The sequence below is a fragment of the Elephas maximus genome, chromosome 24 (genome assembly GCF_024166365.1).
Source record: "Elephas maximus indicus isolate mEleMax1 chromosome 24, mEleMax1 primary haplotype, whole genome shotgun sequence".
NCBI lineage: Eukaryota > Metazoa > Chordata > Mammalia > Proboscidea > Elephantidae > Elephas > Elephas maximus.
Genome location: NC_064842.1, coordinates 43,100,601 through 43,121,707, shown reverse-complemented (window position 1 = coordinate 43,121,707; position 21,107 = coordinate 43,100,601).

The following is a 21,107-nucleotide window of genomic DNA, read 5'->3' as shown; positions in this document are numbered from 1 at the left end:
AACCACAGAAAAGCAGGGAGAAAAGCATGGAAAGACCAGGAAAATATAACTTTGATCTCTTTCTCCTCCAGCCCTCTGAACTCTTTCCAGTGCCTCCCGTTGGCCAAACCCAACTGAAGCGAGATGACAAGGGTGCCCTGATTATATAGTCCATGGAAGTTGGCTTCCAAGACAAAAGACAGGTTAACGAAGGGTGGAGAAAGAAGAATACCTAGTACAAGGTCCCTAGCCCTGGGTTCTTCAGGGCCTTAGAAATGAGAATGGACATAGAATCCCCACATCTCTTTCTGTGAGTCTCTTGGATGGGGTAGAAGGCTGGAAATCTACCCAAACACCAGAGAGAGAAACCCATTGGAAGAGGGTAACTAAGCAATTCCTTTCTAGCTCCTCATTCTTTTCTGCTCCTACTCGGTCCAACTGCCTTTTTCTACATCTGCAGAGGAAACTGAGGTCCAGAAAAGGGAAGGCACTTGCTCATGGCCATACAAGGAATAGTGCGGGTAATTTTTGTCAGGCTTTCCAACATAGCCACTGAAACATTGAGAAGGGAATAGTCCGTGAAAAAGATATTTGGGGAAGAACCCCATGTTCAGGTAGAGCCTCCTTGGGAATAGGTGCCCCCTTACACATGCACATAAGGACAAGCTGATTATTTAAATTGTAATGAAGAGACAAGGCTACAAGCTCAAGGCTTTGTTTGGACTCTGACTAATATCAGGCGTTAGGACTTTTGGGAACCTACAAGTCATCAAATGATGCCTGACTCAAAGTAGAGTCGACCTTAATGACTTGGATGGAGTCAAGCATTTGGAACCTTCATTTGCTGATGCGGCATGACTCAAAATGAGAAGAAACAGCTGCAAACGTCCATTAATAATTGGAACCTGGAATGTACAAAGTACAAATGTAGAAAAATCAGAAAGCATAAAGTTCAATATCCTAGACATTAGTGAGCTGAAATGGACTGGTATTGGCCATTTTGGATCGAATAATCATATGGTCTACTACTCAGGGAATGACAAAGAGGAATGGTGTTGCATTCATCATAAAAAAGAACATTTCAAGATCTATCCTGAAGTACAACACTGTCAGTGATAGAATAATATCCATATGCCTACAAGGAAGACTAGTTAATATGACTATTATTCAAATTTACCCCCCAACCACTAAGGCCAAAGATGAAGAAACTGAAGGTTTTTACCAGCTTCTACAGTCTGAAATTGATCGAACATGCAACCAGGAGCGTTGATAATTACTGGTGATTGGAATGCGAAAGCCGGAAACAAAAAAGAAGGATCAGTAGTTGGAAAATAGAGCCTTGATGACAGAAACGATGCCAGAAATCGCATGATAGAATTTTGCAAGACCAGCAACTTCTTTAATGCAAATACCTTTTTTCGCCAACATAAACGGCAACTATACACATGGACCTTGCCAGATAGAATACACAGGAATCAAATCTAGTACATTTATGGAAAGAGATAGTGGAAAAGCTCAATATCATCAGTCAAAACAAGGCTAGGGGCTAACTGTGGAACAGTTCATCAATTGCTCATATGCAAGTTCAAGTTGAAACTGAAGAAAATTAGAACAAGTTGACAAGAGCCAAAGTATGACCTTGAATATGTCCTACCTGAGTTTAGAGACCATCTCAAGAATAGATTTGATGTGTTGAATGCTAATGACTGAAGACTAGATGAGTTGTGGAATGACATCAAGGATGTCATACATGAAAAAAGCAAGCGGTCATTAAAAATACAGGAAAGAAAGAAAAGACAAAAATGGATGTCAGAAGAGACTCTGAAACTTGCTTTTGAATGTTGAGCAGCTAAAGCAAAAGGAAGAAATGAAGTAAAAGAACTGAACAGATGATTTCAAAGGGCAGCATGAGAAGACGAAGTAAAGTATTATAAAGACATGTGCAAAGAGCTAGAGATAGAAAAACTGAAGAAAAAATTCAAGCTTTGAGTTGCAATAGTGAAGGATTCTATGGGCAAAATATTAAACGACACAGGAAGCATCAAAAGAAGATGGAAGGAATGCACAGAATCATTATACCAGAAAGAATTGGTCGACGTTCAACTATTTCAGGAGGTAGCATATGATCAGGAACCAATGGTACTGAAGAAGGAAGAAATCCAAGCTGCACTGAAGGCATTGGCAAAAAACAAGCCTCCAGGAATTGACGGAATATCAATTGATATGTTTCAACAACTGGATGCAGCACTGAAAGTGCTCACAAGTCTATGCCAAGAAGTTGGGAAGACAACTGCCTGGCCAACCCACTGGAAGAGATCCATATTTATGCCTATTCCCAAGAAAGGTGATCCAACCGAATATGGAAATTATCGAACAATATCATTAATATCACACGAGAGCAAAATTTTGCCGAAGATCATTCAAAAGTGGCTGCAGCAGTATATCGACAGAGAACTACCAGAAATTCAGTCCGAATTCAGAAGAGGACGTGGAACCAGGGATATCATTGCTGATGTCAGATGGATCCTGGCTGAAAGTAGAGAATACCAGAAAGGTGTTTACCTGTGTTTTATTGACTAAGCAAAGGTATTCAACTTACAACCTTCTCCACACATTGTCCCATTTCCTTCCTTCTCTTTACGACAAAACTTTACAACAGAGTCGTATGTGTTTACTGCTTCCACTTCCTCATTCTGCCTTTCATTCCTTAGTCTGCTCCAGTCTGGATTCTGAGCTGGCCAAACCACTGGAACTATTCATCAGGGTTAACAGCCTCTGTGTTGCCATATGCAACGGTTACACCTCTCTTCCTCTTACTTAACTTCTCAGTAGACTTTGACACAGCTGAGAGCTTCCTCCTTCTTGCAATACTTTTTTTCTCTTGGCTTTCAGTATAAACTGGTTTTATTCATTTTCTATATAGCTGCCAAAATGAATTAACACAAATTTAGTGGCTTCACAAACACAAATTTATTATCTTACAGTTCTGTAGGTCAGAAGTCTTCCAGGTCATCATGAAGGCTTATCTCTCAAGGTAGGAGGATGGACCACATTTTACTTAACAGTTTGTTAGCTTGATTTATAGGAGTCCCCGTATGGTGCAATTGGTTAAGCGCTTGGCTACAAATGGAAGAGATGGTGATTCAAACCCGCCCCAGAGGTGCCTCGGAAGACAGGAAGTAGATTGCTTCTGGAACTTCGCAGCCATTGAAAACCCTATGGATCACAGTTCTACTCTGACACACTTGAGATTGTCATTAGTCAGAATTGACTCATGGCAGCTGGTTTGGTTTTCTAGTCTTTAGTTTGATTTATAATTTGTAAATGTGTAGACATATGGTATGTAGCCTCCCTTGTCCACCTGTCCTGGACCCCACAAATGTTGGGGGTAGGTCAAGTGGCAAAGCCAGGCGTGGATCCATGCTGTACCTGGGAAGCCAATGTGTCCTGAGTCACATACCTTCCCGGAGGTACAGTCTCCTGCCCAGAGGAGGCTCTGTCCAGTCCTGTCCTCCAGCTGCTCCTCCCCTGGGATCTCAAATGTTGGTCATTTCCACTATATCCAGCAAACCCTGGGGTCCTTTCTCTCAGGGGCCCCATGAGGCAGAGGGGCACCCACACTACTCTGACTGGTCCTGATACTGGTCACTCGTGAAATGTCTAGTGGTGAAAAGCATGTGCCTTGGGCTCAAATCTCAGCCCCACCTTTCATTAGCTGAGTAGACCATTAATCCATTAGCTGAGTGATCTTGAGCAAATTACTTAAGTCCGTAGCCAGTTTTGTTTTCTGCCTTCAGGGATTGAATGGAAAAGTTTCCACACTTGATAAATGTTTGTCCACATCATTACACCCTCTACCTCTTGCTCTGGGCCCAGGGTCAGTGTGCTGTGGCTCAGCTTTCTCTCTGGGGACTGCCCAGGGCCAATCCTAAAGCTCAGAGCTGCCAGAAGCAGGTTCCAAAATAAAGAGCAACAGAAATCCCTAATGGTAAGTCCTGGGTCCTTGACACAGCTGAGCGGGAAGGAACGAGGTACCCAGTGTTCCCTGCAGCACCCAGAGAGGATTCTCCTGGGCTGTAGGAGCACGTGCAGACCTGGCACATTGGAGACCCAGCCTCCACCTTTCGAATTCTCTGTTGCTATTAGCTGTTGTCGATGGTGACCCCACGCACAACGGGATCAAACTGTTATGACCCATAGCGTTTTTTTTTTTTTAGACAAATCAAAACTGCATTTTTGGATCTTTAACAAGGTTGGTATAAGAAATGATGATGGAAAGACAGTTTATACATCTCACATTAAATGTATAGCTGTTGATGACAACATACATTGTATTGTTAAATGTCCAAGTAATAAATCCTTTTTTGACCTTAGCTCTAGGAAAGTTTGCTTTCATGATGTTGCTGTCTGCTTTCTTTATGAGATAATAAAAAACCTATCTTTCTGCTTTGACCATCAGGAGCTGAGAGACACCTTTTGTGCTAGGTTACAGTCATTAGCTGGTCTGACTAGTATTTCCCTGGAGTGTCATTAACTAAATAAATTCCTATTCCTAGTCATTTTGAGCACCCTGAGAGAAGTGGCTTGGTTGCAACTCGGCATCTGTAATTTGGAGTTTAAAAACAAGCTTTAAAGTATATTTCTCTCTCTGAGATACCATCACAGGCCTCTTGTACCTCATTTCTGGAAAATGACTTAATCTTTTTTTTCTTTTTTACTGTGCATTAGCTGAAAGTTTACAGAGCAAATTAGATTCCCACTCAATAAAAAACCAAACCCAGTGCCATCGAGTCAATTCCGACTCATAGCGACCCTATAGGACAGAGCAGAACCACCCCACAGGGTTTCCAAGGAGCACCTGGCAGACTCGAACTGCCAACCCTTTGGTTAGCAGCTGTAGCACTTAACCACTACGCCACCAGGGTTTCCCTCCCACTCCATAGTTTGTACATAAAATGTTTCATATCCTTGGCTTCATTCCCCACAATGTGTTAGCACTCCCCCCATTTCCACCTTGGGTTCCCCATTTGCTTCATCCTGTTACTACCCCTTCCCGTCTTCTTATCTTTGCCTTTGGGCAAAGATTGCCCTTTTGACCTCACAAAATTGATTTTTCTAAGAAGCACTTTTCTCTTGGGTATTATTGTTCGTTTTATGGGCTTGTTTATTGTTTAGCTAGAAGGTGGTCTCTGGGAATGGTTTCAGTTCCAGGTTTGAAGGGTGTCTTAGGGCCATAGTGTTGAGGGTTCCTCCAGTTTCTGTCAGACCAGTAAGTCTGGTCTTTTTTGTGAATTTGATTTTTTGCTCTACATTTTTCTACATATTTGGATCTTTAACAAGGTTAGTATAAGAAATGGTGATATAAAGACTGTTTCTCCTGACCCTCTGTTGTGATCCTAGCCAGAGCTGTCTATGATGGTAGCTGAGCACCGTCTAGTTCTCCTGGTCTCAGGATTGTGTAGGCTGCGGCCCATGTGGTCCATTAATGATTTGGACAAATTACTCCCGTGAGTCTTTAGTTTTCTTTGCTTTCCTTTGCTCTGGACAGAAAGAGACCCATAGTTGTATCTTAGATGGCTGCTCCCAAGCTTTTAAGACCCCAGACACTACTCACCAAAGTAGGATGCAGAACATTGTCATTATGACCTATGTTGTGCCAATTGACGTAGATGTCCCTCGAGTTGATCCCTAGGGTTTTCATTGACTGATTTTCAGAAGTAGATACAGGCCTTTCTTCTTAATCCATCTTAGTCTGGAAGTCCAGGTGAAAGCTGTTTAGCATCATAGCAGCATGCAAGCCTCCACTGACAGACCTGTGATGGCTACATATGAGGTGCATTGTCCAGGAATTGAACCCAGGTCTCCCATATGGGAGGTAAGAACTCTAGCACTGAACCACCACTGCCCTTTTCAGAATTCTCTATTTCCCTTTAAAACTCTCTGCCTGTGGCCTGTGCCAGTCTGCCATCTTCCCCTTGGCTAATAGTGATTTCACCACACACTTGGACACACATACAGATTTGTAGACATGCATCTCATTTTATTTGAGGTTCCTTTTTAAATGGCTAAATATAGCTCATCATTTAACAAGAGTTTAATGCTTTTATTGAGAAATGGAAGGCGGCCTTTCAACTCATTATGAAACTCATCTCAAGCAAGATATTACCATGGGTGAGGTTGCAGAGGAAAGAACCAGAAATTTCCAAAGAACAGGATGTTGATGCTGACATTCCCTCCGTTGTTCTATTTGCAGATGTGGTGTCCAAATTAATGTAGACGAGCTGAACCTGCAAAGCTCTAGCCTGGCCCAGCGGCTCTCTGAAGGGCCTGGTCAAAGTGCACACATAGCTGGTTTTCTCTCTTCTCTGCTTGCACACCTGGAATCGAGGTTGCAGTAGCCTACCTGTTTTCAGAAGAAAACCATCACCCAAATTCGGTATCTGAGATCTAATGCTGGGTGGGTGTCTATGGAGAGACGCAATATCTATCTCTTGATTCGATGGTTTCAATTCAAATCCCAGCCCCGCCACTTACTAGCTGAATAATATTGGGCAAGTTAATTACTCTCCGTACCCTTCAATTACCTCGTCTATAAATGGGTCTACTAATAATACCTGTTTCGTAGGGTAGTTTTGTGAACTAAGTGAATTAATTCGTGCAAAACCCTTAGAACAGTGATTAAAACCAAAGCAAACCAAACCCATTGCCGTTGAGTCGATCCTGACTCATAGCAACCCTACAGGACAGAGTAGAACTGCCAGAGTTTCCAAGGAGCGTCCGGTGAATTTGAACTGTCGACCTTTTGGTTAGCAGCCATAGCTCCTAACCTCTGCACCACCAGGGTTTCCAGAACAGTGATTAGCAGGAGAAAATACTCACGATTCCAAGGGGACCAGGTCAGAGGCACAGGGAAATGGTGCCACCACATTTACATTTTAAACTCCCCAAGTGACCCTGATGTAGCCTGAGCATAGCACATGAGACCAGGCTGTGCTAAGGAGTTTGATTTTATCGCGTACAAATGGGGAGGTACTTAAAATTCTTACGCAGGGATCTGCCAAGGTCAGATCTCATTTTCCAATAAAAGAAACCAAAGACAGTTCTTCCTGTACTAAATTCAAAAGTTGATCTTTCAGGTGAGTTTCTTCTTGCCTTCAATGAGTTCCAGCGTCTAAACTGTTCTTCCTGACCCCCAATTTCCTTCTCCACATTGATCCTGCACACCCCCAATTTAAAGCATCTCCTACTTTAACTTCACAGTATTTATCTAGAACTTCCACCTTAAGCATTTGAAGAAAATTCTGGTGAGCACATAGACAAGGAAAGCTCCAGAAGAAAGGACTCTTTGACCTGGCTGCATTTGTCCCTGTGGTTTCTTTGGGCTATTTTAAAAACAGCTGCTTTGTTAATCCCACTTACCACCAGCTCAAGACTAGAATTAACTATTTAATTAAGCAAATATTCACTGACCTCCTTAGCAGTGTTAAAGATTAGGCTGGGTATTACAGACACAATTTTTTACTTTATGGAATTTATAGCTTTGTGAGGAAGACGCATATTAAATGATCACACAAATAATATGTAATTATATTTAGTGATAAGTGGTTTGAAGAAAAAAATGCTATGAAAGAGTATAACAAGGAGAGCTAGTCTGAACTCAGAGAAGGCCTCTCTGAGAAAGGGATATTTAAACTGAAACTTAAATGTTAAAAGAAGTGAGATAAGCATGGAGTTGGAGGAAGGAGAGATGGAGTGTGTGAAGGCTCTGAGGTAGGACAGAGCTTAGACTTGTTTGAGGAAGGGAGAAGTCCAGCTAGTGAGAGCCATGGGAGATGCCCCTTGCTGGTCATTTTAAAGATTCGGATTTAATGAAAATCCAAATAAACAAACAAAAAAACAGTTGCCATCCAAGTCATTCCAACTCACAGTGACCTCATGTGTCAGAGTAGTGCTCCCTGGGGTTTTCAATGGCTGGTTTTCTCGAAGGACATCATCGGGCCTTTCTTCTGAGGTGCCTTAGGTGGACTCAAACTCCAAGCTTTCTGTTAGCAGCCAAGCCTGTTAACTGTTATACTACCCAGGACTCTGATGGAAATTCATTAAATTAAATTCTCTAAAGCAGAGGAGTGACATGACCAATATTTGCACTTTTAAAAGATCTCTTTTACTTAAGTATGAAGAACAGATTGGAGAGGGTCAATATTGGAGCTGAGGAGACCAACTAGGAGGCTATGGCCATCATTCAGCCAGAGATGATGGTTACTTGGACCAGAGTAGAAGAGTGGAAATGGAGAGAACATCTTGAACAGACTCAAGAAATACTCTAGAGATGGAACTGATGGTGTTTACTGAAGGGTTGAATGTGGAGGTAGAGAGAAGGAGGTGTTAAGGATGAGTATGAAATACTTTCATTCTATGAAGTCAGTAACTTTGTTCTGCTTTGAATTTTAAAACATGCAGGAGATTACACTATCTATATCTAATTTTTTTGGCTCTGAAAACTTTGATGTGGCTTCCATCCCCAAAGCAGAGAAGATCTGAACCAATAGTGCATGGGGTCTTACCTAGAATGTGGAGATCTGGGGAATGAGGTTGCCTTCTGAGTCACGTGGGAGAAAATAGAACCTATTCTGAGTCCTGAGGAAGAAGTTCCAATAGAAGGGAAGATGACCAAAATTGAACATAGCAAAACTTTGAGGAGGAGCCTGGCTTTGGGAGTCAGACAGACCTAGGTGAGTCTAGGCTGTCACACACATGCTCTGTGCTCTCAGGCAAGGTCCTTAACCTCTTTAAACCTCATCTGTAAAATGAGGGTTACTTCATAAGGTTGTTGTGTGGACAAAAATATGCTGATGTATGCAAAGTGCTTAGCACTTAGTATACTAGTTCTCAATGAGTTGTTGTGTGCTCTCAACTTGATTTTGACTTATGTCAACACCATGTGACGGAGTAGAACTGCTCTATATGGTTTTTTTTTTTTTTTGGCTGTAATCTTTACAGAAGCAGATCTCCAGGTCTTTCTCCAGCAAAGCCACTGGGTGGGTTCGAACTGCCAACCTTTTGGTTTGCAGTCAAGTGCTTAACCATTTACACCACCAGGGCTCCTTTCTCAATGAGTAGTCCTATCTATTGTTATTGTTTTTGTCAGAGGGTCTGAAAAGCAAACTTTGGCAGTTGCGAGGCTCAGCATTGTCCAGAAGGAAGAGAGGCTGGGTGGGGAAGGGGCAGTCTAGGCATGAGAAGGGAGATAATTTTCCATGCTGTCTATGCCTGGGTGAAAAGTCCCTCAAAACTTTGGTTCCATTTCCATCCTCACCAAACTTACCTCTAATTACTGCAACTTCTGGGATTAGGAAAGGTCAGGGAGTGTGACTATGGATAGAAAACCAAACTAGTTGCTGTTGTGTCAACTCCAACTCATGGTGGCCCCATGTGTGTCAGAGCAGAACTGTGCTCCATAGGGTTTTCACTGGCTGTGACCTTTCAGAAGTAGATTACCTTTCTTTAGAGGGGCCTCTGGGTGGACTTGAACCACCAACCTTTCTGTTAGCAGTTAGCATGTTAACACTTGTCACCACATGAGGGTATTTGGGTCTCTGGAAGATGATACTCTCCAATGATAATTAGGTGACTTTCTGGCTTATTCTTCCAATTTATGCTACTTCTTCTGACTTCTGCAGACTGCCTATTTATTTCAGGGAGAACAAATACGTTCTAGCTTCTGAACCTGTCAGGTTGAGGAGCAGATCCTCAGTTGTAAATTTTTCTGAAGTAATTAATGCCCCCTAGTGGGGCCTCGGAAACCCTGGTGGCTTAGTGGTTAAGAGTTTGGCTACTGACCAAAAGGCCAGCAGGCAGTTCAGATCCACCATGGCGCTCCTTGGAAACCCTGTGGGGCAGTTCTACTCTGTCCTATAGGGATGCTTTGAGTTCAACCATTCCAATAGCAAAAGATTTGGTTGTTTTTGGTTTAGTCAGGCCTCCTGACAGGGGACAGTGGGGCTCCCCACTTGGCACCTGCCTCCCACCATTCAAATGCTAATACCTGCCAGCACAACTGTCACCATGTAGTCCCTAAAGAACTGACCAGAGGAATCCTCTTCTAAATGAAGTTAAAAACCACCATAATGAGGTCCCATCACATCTCTCCAACCCTATCTTCCCAACATGGACTTTGCTCCAATCAGGACAGGACTGTCGATACTTTCCCTTTGCAGGAAACACCATCCTATACTTCCTCTTTCTTAAGCTAAGTGTTCAGGATCTTCTGAAAGGTTTGTTGTTGTTTTTTGCTGTTGTTGAGAATATACATAGCAAAACATACACCAATTCAACAGTTTCTACATGTACCATTTAGTGATATTGGTTGCATTCTTCAAGTTGTACAACCATTCTCATCCTCCTTTTCTGAGTTGTTCCTCCCTCATTAACATAAACTCACTACCTCCTAAGGTTCCTTCCTAATTTTTCCAGTTGCTCTTGTCAATTTGATCCTGTATAGATGGTTCTTAAAAGAGCATAATGCTCAAGGCAGACATTTTTTACTAGCTAAGCTAAACTATTGTTTGGTTTTAAGAAGATTTCAGGGTATATTTTTGGTTTAAAGATTATCTCAGGGTAATAATTTTAGGGGTTCATCCAACCTTCATGGCTCCAGGAAATTTGGAGTCCATGAGAATTTGAAATTCTGTTCTGCATTTTTTCTTTTTATCAGGATTCTTCTCTAGAATCTTTGACCAAAATGTTCAGTAATGGTAGCCAAGGCACCATTTTGGTCTTGTGGCAGACGAGGCAGTTGTTCATGGAGGCAATTAGCCACACATTCCATATCTTCCTTCTATTTCTGATATTCCTTCTTCTTCTGTTGCTCCAGGTGAATAGAGATGAATTGTTGTGGCTTGGATGACCATTTGCAAGTTTTAAAGAACCTAGGCAATACACAACAAACTAGGAGATAGAACAGAAACACTAAACATGTTATTAGGTTAATAAACTGGGATGACCCTAAACCTCTAAACCAAGAAGCCAAATCCCATGAAGCAGCTACTGTCTGTCTCTTTTTTTGTCATTGTTGTAATGACACAACTACCACACAGCTTTCACCAATTCATCTTTTTACAGGTACATATGACTTATTGACAACAATTACAATAATCAGCTGTGTAACCCTACCCTTAATCAATGCGATATTTCCATCATCATTAACCCCCCATTTTCCCCTCCCTGCCACTTCTGGTAACCACTTTTATTGTCTTTTTATATAAGTGAGGTCATACAATATTTGTCCTTTGTGGCTGACTTATATCACTTTGCATAATGTCTTCATACTCCATTCATATTGTAGCATATATATCAAGACTTCATTTCTCCTGTTGGCTGAGTAATATTCCATCATATGTATGTACCACATTTTGTTTATCCATTCATCTGTTGATGGACATTTAGGTTGTTTTCAACTTTTGGCTATTGTGAATAGTGCTGCAATGAATATTGGTATATAAGTTTCTGCTTTCAAGTCTTTTGGGAATATACCTAAGAGTGGAATTGCTGGGTCATATGGTAATTGTAATTTTAGTTTTTTGAGGAATTGACACACTGTTTTCCACAATGGCTGTACAGTTTTGCATTCCTACAAACAATGGGTTAGAGTTTCAATTTCCCCATACCCTCACCAACATTTGCTTTTTTTTTTTTTTTTTTGTCTTAGCCATCCTAGTGGGAGTCAGATGGTACCTCATTGTGGTTTTGATTTGCATCTTTCTGATGGCTAATGATGTTAGCCATCTTTTCATGTGTTTGGTGGCTATTTGAATGTTCTCTTTGGTGAAATGTCTGTTCAAGTCCTTTGCCCACTTTACCACTGGGTTCATTGTCTTTTTCTAGTTAAGTTGTTAAAGTTTTATATATACTTTGTTTATTAGATTCTTGTCAGATATATTGTTTCCAAAGATATTCTCCAAGTCAGTAGCTTGTCTTTGCACTTTTTTGGTAAATTTTTTTGATGAAAGAAAGCTTTTAATTTTTATGAGGTCCCATTTGTTTATTTCGTCTTTTGCTATTATATTAGATAATCCATTGTTAAAATCTGGGCCTGACAGCGTTGCCTCTGCTTTTTCTTCTAAGAATTTTATAGTTTAAGTTTGCACATTTAGGTTCTTAATCCATTTTGAATTTTGTTTTTTGTGTATGGTGTGAGGCATGTATCCTGTTTCACTTTTCTGCATGTGGGAATTCAATTTTCCCAGCACCATTTATTGAAGAGACTCTTCTTTCCTCATTAAATGGACTTAGCACCCTTGAAAAAAAATTAGTTGACCATAAATAAGTGGGTTTATTTCTGGACTCTCAATTCTATCCCATTGGTTTGTCTATTTTTATACCAGTACCAGGCTGTTTTGATTACTGTAGCTGTATAACCCATTGCCATTGAGTCGATTCCAACTCATAGCAACCCCCTAGGACAGAGTAGAACTGCCCCATTGGGTTCCCAATGCTATAATCTGTATGGAAGCAGACTGTCACATCTTTCTCCAATGGAACTGCTGGCTGGTTTGAACTGCCGACCTTTCAGTTAGCAGCTGAGCACTGAACCACTGTACCAGCAGGGTTCCTTCGGTAGTAGCATAGTATGTTTTAAAATCAGGAAGTGTGAGCCCTCCTACTTTGCTCTGCTCTTTCAACTTTGCTTTAGCTATTCAGGGTTTCTTGCCATTCTATATAAAGTTGAAGATTGGTTTTTCTGTTTCTGTAAAGAAGGCTGTTGGAATTTTGATTGGGATTGCCTTGAATCTGTAGATCACTTTGGATAGTATTGACATCTTAACAATATTAAGTCTTCCAGTCCATGAACACGGAACATCTGCCTATTTATTTAAGTCTTCTTTAATCTCTTTCAGCACTGTTTTATAGTTTTCATTACATAAGTCCTTCACGTCCCTGGTAAAATTTATTTCTAGGTATTTTATTCTCTTAGGTGCTATTGTAAATGGAACTGTTTCCCTAATTTCCCTTTCAGATTTCTCATTACTGATTTTTCCCAACTGATTTTTGTTTGTTGACCTTGTACCCTGCAACTTTGCCAAATTGCCCTATTAGCTCTAGAAGTTTTCTCTTGGACTCTGAGATTTTCTACATATAGGAAAGTATTATCTACAAAAAGAGATCATTTTACTTCTTTTCCAGTCTGGATACCTTCTATTTCTTTTTCTTGTCCTATTGCTCTGGCTAGGACTTCTAATACAACATTGAATAGAAGTGGTGAGAGTGGGCACCCTTGTCTTGTTCCTGATTTCAAGGGGAAATCTCTGTGTCTTTCTCCATTAAATACAGTGTTGGCTGTTGGCTTTTCATATATGTCCTGAATCATATAGAGGAATTTCCCTTCTATTCCAATCTTCTTTAGGGTTTTCATCAAGAAACGGTGTTGGGTTTTATCAAGAGATTTTTCTGCATCTATAAAGATGATGCAGTGTGTTACACTGATTGGAACCCTGGTGGCATAACGGTTAAGAGCTTGGCTGCTAACCAAAAAGTCTGCAGTCTGAATCCACTCCTTGGAAACCATATGGGGTAGTTCTACTCTGTTCTATAGGGTTGCTATGAGTTGGAATCAACTGGGCAGCAACAGGTTTGGGTGGGTTTTTTTTGTTTGTTTGTTTTTGGTTTATTACATTGATTGCTTTTCTAATGTTGAAGTATCCCCACATTCCTGGAATAAATCTCACTTGTTCATGATGTATGACAGTTTTAATATGTTGTTGGATTCTGTTCACTAGTATTTTGTGGAAGATTTTTGCATCTATACTCATAAGAGATATTGGCCTGTAGTTTTCTTTTCTTGTGGTGTCTATGTCTAGTTTGGGTATCAGTTTTATATTTGCTACATAGAATGGATTAGGGAATGAATTCCTTCCCTATCTTTTGGGAGAGTTTAAATAGTATTAGTATCAGTTTTTTTCTAAATGCTTGGTAGAATTCCCCAGTGAAGCCATCTGGTCCCTAACTTTTTCTTGGTGGGAGGTTTTTTTTTTTTTTTGCAGAGGGGGGTTATCGCTAATTCTATCTCTTCACTTATTATGGGTCTTTTGAGACTTTCTATTTTCTCTTGAGTCAGTTTGGGTAGGTTCCGTGCCTCTAAGAATTTGTCCATTTCATCTAGGTTATCCAGTTTGTTGACATATAACTTTTCATAATATTCTGTCATAATTGTCTTTATTTGAATTGGTTCATTTGTAATGTCCCTCTTCCTTTTTTTTTTTTTTTGGTTATTCACATCTTTTCTTTGTCAGTCTAGCTAAAGGTTTGTCATTTTTTTTGATCTTTTCAAAGAGCCAAATTCTGGTTTTATTGATTCTCTGTATTGTGTTTCTGTTTTTGATTTTATTTATTTCTGCTCTGGTCTTTGATATTTCCTTTCTCCTGGTAGGTTTACGCTTAGTTTGCTCTTCTCTTTTTAGTTCCTGGAGTTGTCCAGTTAGGCTGCTGATTTGACATCTTTCTTCATGTAGGCATTTATTACTGTAAGTTTTCCCCTGAGTATTGCCTTTGCTGCATTCCATAAGTTTTGGTATGTTGTGCTTTCATTTTCATTTGGCTCTTGTAAATTTGTGATTCCTCTTTTGATTTCTTCCTTGACCCATTGGTAGTTTAAATTCCATCTGCTTGTATATTTTCTAGACTCTTTTCTGTTATTGATTTCTAGCTTCACTCTGTTGTGATCAGAGAAAATACTTTGTATGATTTCAATCTTTTAAAATTTATCAAGACTTCTTTGAGACCTAACATGTGTTCTATCCTGGAGAATGATCCATGTACACTGGAGTGGAATGGATATTGTGCTGTTTTTCCGATGGAAAGTTTCTTTAATACTGTAGGCCACAATTGTCTTTCCCAATTCAAATAGCCTGACTTTATGAACACTTTGAGGCAGCCTAGCCCCACCTTTCCTCATTTCCCTCAATGATATACCATCCACCTGCCTGGTCAGACCAAAGTCCTGTCCTTCCCTCCCCACCCACGTTCAACCTAACAGTGGTTCTGTAGCCTCTACCTCTAAAAGCTATCCCATCTCCACCCACATCTCTCCATTTACGGCCAACATTCTAGTCCATCTGTCCATCGCCTCTTGCAATACTTCCTCAATTTTTTGTTCTAATTCATTATTTCTGCTTTCATGATCTTGTTTCCATTTATTTGCATCTTTTTGAAGAGCAAATTCTTCAAAGGTTCAATTTCTTCAACACTCTGTTAAAATCCACTCTGCACCCAACAGCTAGAGTGAGCTTTTAAAAGTACAGACTTGATCATCCCACTCCCTGCTTACAACTCTCGAAGGTGACATACTGTACCTGAAGTAACTCCCAGACCATCACCATGGCCTTTGAGACACCTTGTGTCTGATCTCAGCTTCTACTATTCTCTCTTGCTCACCCATCTGTAGCTGCAAAAGCCTTCATTCTATTCCTCATGCCCATCTCAGGGTCTTTGAACTGGCTATTTCCTCTGCCTGGAATGCTCTTTCCTCACATCTTCTCAAAACTGGCTCCTTCTCATCATCAAGTCTCGGCTTGAACGTTACCTTCTCAGATAGGCTTCCCCGGCTGATTGTATGAAATAGCCCCACTTCCTTTTTCTATTTCATATCATCTGTTCGGAAACCCTGGGGACATAGTGGTTAAGAGCTATGGCTGCTAACCAGAAGGTTGGCAGCTCAAATCCACCAGGTGCTCCTTGCGAACCCCATAGGGCAGTTCTACTCTGTCCTCTAGGGTCGCTATGAGTCGGAATCCACTTGACGGCAACAGATTTTTCGGGTTTATCACCTGTTCTAGAATTTTCACAGATCTTACTACTCTCCGGTTTATGCATTGGTTTGCTAGTTTATTGCCTGTCTCCTCACGCTAGACTGTTAACTCTCAGAATAGGCACTTTGATTTTTTATTTTCTGTTGGGATTTGCGGTGTGTAGAATAGTGCCAGCAAATAGTAGCCACTCAGTAGATGTTTCTGGAATGAATGAGTGAACCTAGCCCTGGATGGGTGTTACCTAATAGTGTCTTTTACTTACTAATACATGTGTGTTTGTCTCCACACCCGAATCATCAGTCATGCAAGGGCATGGACTGTCTTTCTGGGATGGTGTTCAGTGAATAGTAAGGGCAGGGCAAAACTTGAAGACCTTCCGGCCAATGAAATGAGGACAGGAACAGTGGCTTCTTCTCTGGTGCTTTTAAAGCTTTAGAAATGCTCTATTTGGGGCTGTATGAAATGTGGTTGTGCCCAAGGGTGGAATGAGGGAGAAGGTGAGTGATGAAGGCCCTTCTGGACATAATACAGTCCATGGAGGGTGTTGACATGACAATGCAATGGGTCAGCAATTATTACTGTTACACCTTTACTTAATCACAAACTCATAATTTTGCCAAGAAAGTAAGTCAGTGGCTTGGAATATACTTACATAGTCGCAGACACTGCCAGTTGTCAAATCAACAGCCATTTTCCCCTTCTTCTTCCTTAACCATGGGACCTACCTCCAGAAGTTGAAAATTCTGGATGTTTGCTTTCTGAAAGCCTCCCTTAACAATTTGAGGAGGGCATTGTGAGACCCAGTTCTGGCCAATGACGCATGTGGAAAAGTCTGCTGGGGGCTTCTGGGATTTTTGCTTTTTTAATTTTTAAATTAAAATATTTTTGAAAAGAATTATCCATTGAAATTTCTGGAAATAACTTTACTCCCTGATGAAAAGAGAATAAGATAAAGTCCTTTCCCCCTCTTCTCACGTTGGATGTTGTTGTGTGAACACGCTGCTTAGAACTGCACAGACATCTTGACCGTGAGAATCAGAGAGGCAATGACCCAAAGCCCTGACAAAGCAAAACCACTCACCAACCCTGGCATAACCCTTGTTATGTGAGAAGTATAAACCCCTATGGTTGATCCGCTTTTAGTCAAGTATTCTGTTCTTTGCAATCAAATGCACATTCGTTGCTATAGTTCTTCTCAGTAAAAATTACTTTTCATATTGTTTACTTACATATTGAAATCCTTAACTCGTTTTACCAGCAAAGATGTAGAAGCCAAAGTAATCTTGCTTCCATTCACTGGCACTTCTTCAAAGAGCAAAGTTCTTCAAAGGTTCAATTTCTTCAGAAACTAGCAGAGTCTTTATTCTGGATCTTTCAAAATTACAGAAGTAGTATAGATCCTTCTTAAGACAAACTCTCTTACTATTTATATTTTGGGCAATTCTATTTTCAAGAAGTAAAATGAACAAGATAATGATCTCAAAGTCCAGAAGCAGGGATTATACAATATCGCAGCTCCCAAGAAATTCTTGAGTAAATATCTTTTTCTACCCTTTTCGCTAAGTGAGGAAGCTCAATCTTGAGACTTGAAATAGGAATCTGGGGTTTTAATTCCACTTAGCTCATCTAATTGTTTAAATTATTTTTCCCAGAATAGTAGCAATAACACTGACAGACCAGTTAGGAAAGTTATTTAGATGATTATTATTTTAAAAAATGTTTTGATTATACTTAATGTGGGTCATCACACATGCCTCTTTGTACTTTGGAAACTAAGAATCCTGGAATGTGTTTGGAGCTAAAACAGTGGTTTTGAGTTTCCTGACAGGCATTCCTTTATTATTATTATTATTTTTTTTTCTGACATACATTCTTAAGGTGGAAGACAAGTTGCATAAAAAAATTTTTTTTTTCTTATTTTATTGAACTTTAGATGAAGTTTTACAGAACAAACCAGTTTCTCATCAAACAGTAGTACACACATTGTTCTGTGACATTGGTTAACACCCCCACGACATGTCAACACTCTCACTTCTCAACTCTGGGTTCCCTATTACCAGCTTTCCTGTTCCTTCCTGTCTTCCAGTCCCTGCCCCAGGGCCGGAGTGCCCCTTTAGTCTTATTCTGTTCCATAGGCCTGTTCGATCTTTGGTTGAAGGGTGAACCTCAGGAGTGAACTCACCACTGAGCTGAAAGGGTGTCCGGGGGCCATAATCTCAGGGTTTCTCCTGTCTCTTTCAGGCCAGCAAGTCTGGTCTTCCTTGCATAAAAAATATTTTTATAAGGTATTCTTATTCAAAACAAAAGCACAACAAAATTTGGCATCTACTTGCAAAAGATGCTAGGATCATGGCAACAAAATAAATATTAATAGATTGTAGAATTTAAGAGCCAAGAAAAACCTTGGCTCCCATAGTGTAGTTCTATGTGGTTGATTCGCTGATGCCGCTTGTTAGTGACACGACAGGATGGTTATTTTCCCTCCATATCCACCTACTATCAAAGGCACAAATGAGAATGGACAAAATCCAGAACATCTTTAATATTTTTTTCCAATAAAAAAAAGAAAAAAACTTAAATTAAATTCAGATGTATCACTTAAATTATGCATGACAGCAAAACATTTTAATTACTTTAAGCCTGATTCTTCCTTGAAATGAAAAATACTTACACTGAAAAACTGCAACCCAAATTGAGCATTCCTAATTCAGCAGACAGTAGTATTACAGTAGTTTTTAGGTATAAAAGAAATGGTATGTTGTTGTTGTTAGGTGCCGTCGAGTTGGTTCCAACTCATAGCGACCTCGTGTACAACGGAACAAAACACTGCCCGGTCCTGTGCCATCTTCACAATAGTTGTTATGCTCGAGCCCATTGTTGCAGCCACCGTGTCAATCCATCTCTTTGAGGGTCTTCCTCTTTTTCTCTGACCCTCTGCTTAACCAAGCATGATGTCCTTTTCCAGGGACCAGAAGTAAATTAGAATATGTGCTTTCGGGTGATGCCTTGTTTTTCTGGGAGAGGGAATATTAATTTTTATGATTATCAAGGTGATTCTTGTACACAGCACAAAAAGGCTTGTAATTACACACACACACACACACACACACACACACACGCAACCACACAGAATCCTCCTCTCTACCATCCCACTTGTCAGAGGCAACTTTTGTTAACCATTTCAGCATCTTTGTGCTGGTGTTTATCTCTGTATTCAAAAAAGTGTATTATCTCTTGAGTTGTTAGTTTTAGATTTTATTTGACTTCCTAATACGGTAAACTCAAACCATTCGCTGTTGAGTCAGCTCCAGCTGCAACTCATGGAGAGCCCACGTGTATCAGTATAACTGTTTTCCGTTGTTGATTTTTTGGAAATAGATCACCAGGCCTTTCTTCTAAGGCACCTCTGGGTAGACTTGAACCTCTAACCTTTCAGTTAGAAGGCGAGAGCATTACCGTTTGCATTACCCAGGGCCTCCTCATAATATGGAAGATGCAGATTTTGTTCTCTGATACTTCCCTTCCCTTTTCCCATCCTTCCAGTATAGTGACACCACAATTTGATTAAGTCGGTATCCAATGTTTACATTGCTGTAACTATAAATATTGTTTATTGCTGAGCCAAGATATGTATCATGATTGTTCCTTACTCATACATTGTTTTTCATTTTTTCCTTACTCATCGTTCTTTGAACCTATTTCTCAGTCTTTCCTCACACTCCAACAGCTTCTGAATTAAATTTTGTGTGTTGTTAAAAACATCAAGTTATTTACCCTTCTCCCCTTTCCCCCCACCATCAACTCGGAGACCTTCCTTCTGGAGGCCTCGGTCCTTCTGCTCCAGTTTTTACTCATCGCTCCATAGGCCTGAAAGACAGCTGCCACCCCGGGAATTTCCTTCACGCTTCTCCTGGTTTGGGTCCCTGTTCCTGGATCTCGTGGTTTATGTCCTCTGAGTGAGAATGCTTGGGAAGGACTTTGTATATCTGAAAAGGTCTATATTCTACCTTCACACTTGATCCATAGTTCGGCTGCATGTAGACTTTTGGATAGAAATAATTTTCACTCAATTTTTGAAAATGTTGCTCTATTTTCTTAAGGCGTTCAATGTTCCTATTCAAAGGAATGATGCCATTTTTACTCCTAATCCTTTATATGTAATATTTTCTTTTTCTCTTCAGAAACTTTTTGGAATCATTTCCTTACCTGTAAAGTCCTGACATCTCAAAATGATATGCCTTTGTATAGGTTTATTTTTCTTTATTGTGCTGGGAACTCATTGGGCCCTTTCCAACTGGAAACTCACATATTTAAGTTCTGGAGTTTTTTTCTTGTATAATTCCCTCCTATTTTTTTGCTGTTCTTGTGAGGTATCCAATTTAGTGGTGTTGATATCCTGGCTTGCTCTCTAATTTTATCTGTTTGCACTTTTTTTTTTTTTTTCCCCAAATCTATCTTCTTGTTTTACTTTCTAGATTTAGGTTGAGTCTATAAATCTTCCTCAATTTTATTTCCCAACTTTCTCTTGAATTTTAAATTATGGCTAACATACTTTTTTTTTTTCAATTTTGTTTTACCCTTAATACTTTTTTTTTGGTGATAATATACACAGCAAAATTGGCTCCCATTCCATAATATCTAGACATAATCATCAGTGACATTGGTTATATTCTTCACATTGTTATTTCTGTTCTAGTTGTTTTACTCTCATTAACTTCAACTTCCTGCCCCCCATCTTGTCACCTACACTTTAAAATAGCTATTTACTATTTGATCTTATATAGATAAGGTATTTTTTAAAAGAATGCAATACTCAAGGGCAACAATCTTTGTTTTGAGTTAAACTGTTACTTAGTTACCTTTAATACATTTTTAATAGACTTTATTTTTTAGACCAATTTGAGATGTACTGAAAGACTGTGCAGAAAGCACAGCAAATTCCTATATGCCCCCCCGCCCCCGCACACTGTTCCTATTATTAACATCTTGCATTCCTGTGGTACATTTTTTACAATTGATAAGCCAATATTGATATACAATTATTAACTATTATTTATTAAGTTTATAGTTTAACTAAGACCCTAATGTAAATTATGGACTTTCATTAATAAGTAACACTCTTTGTGTTGTACAGTCAGTCCTATGGGTTTTGACCAACACATAATGCCATGTGTCCACCATCATAGTGTCATACAGAAGAGTTTCACTGCTCTAAAAATCCCATGTTCTACATACATATCCTTCTCCCACTCCCTCTGAATCCTTGGTAACCACTGATCTTTTTCCTGTCTCTGTAATTTTGCCTTTTCCAGAAAGTCATGTAAT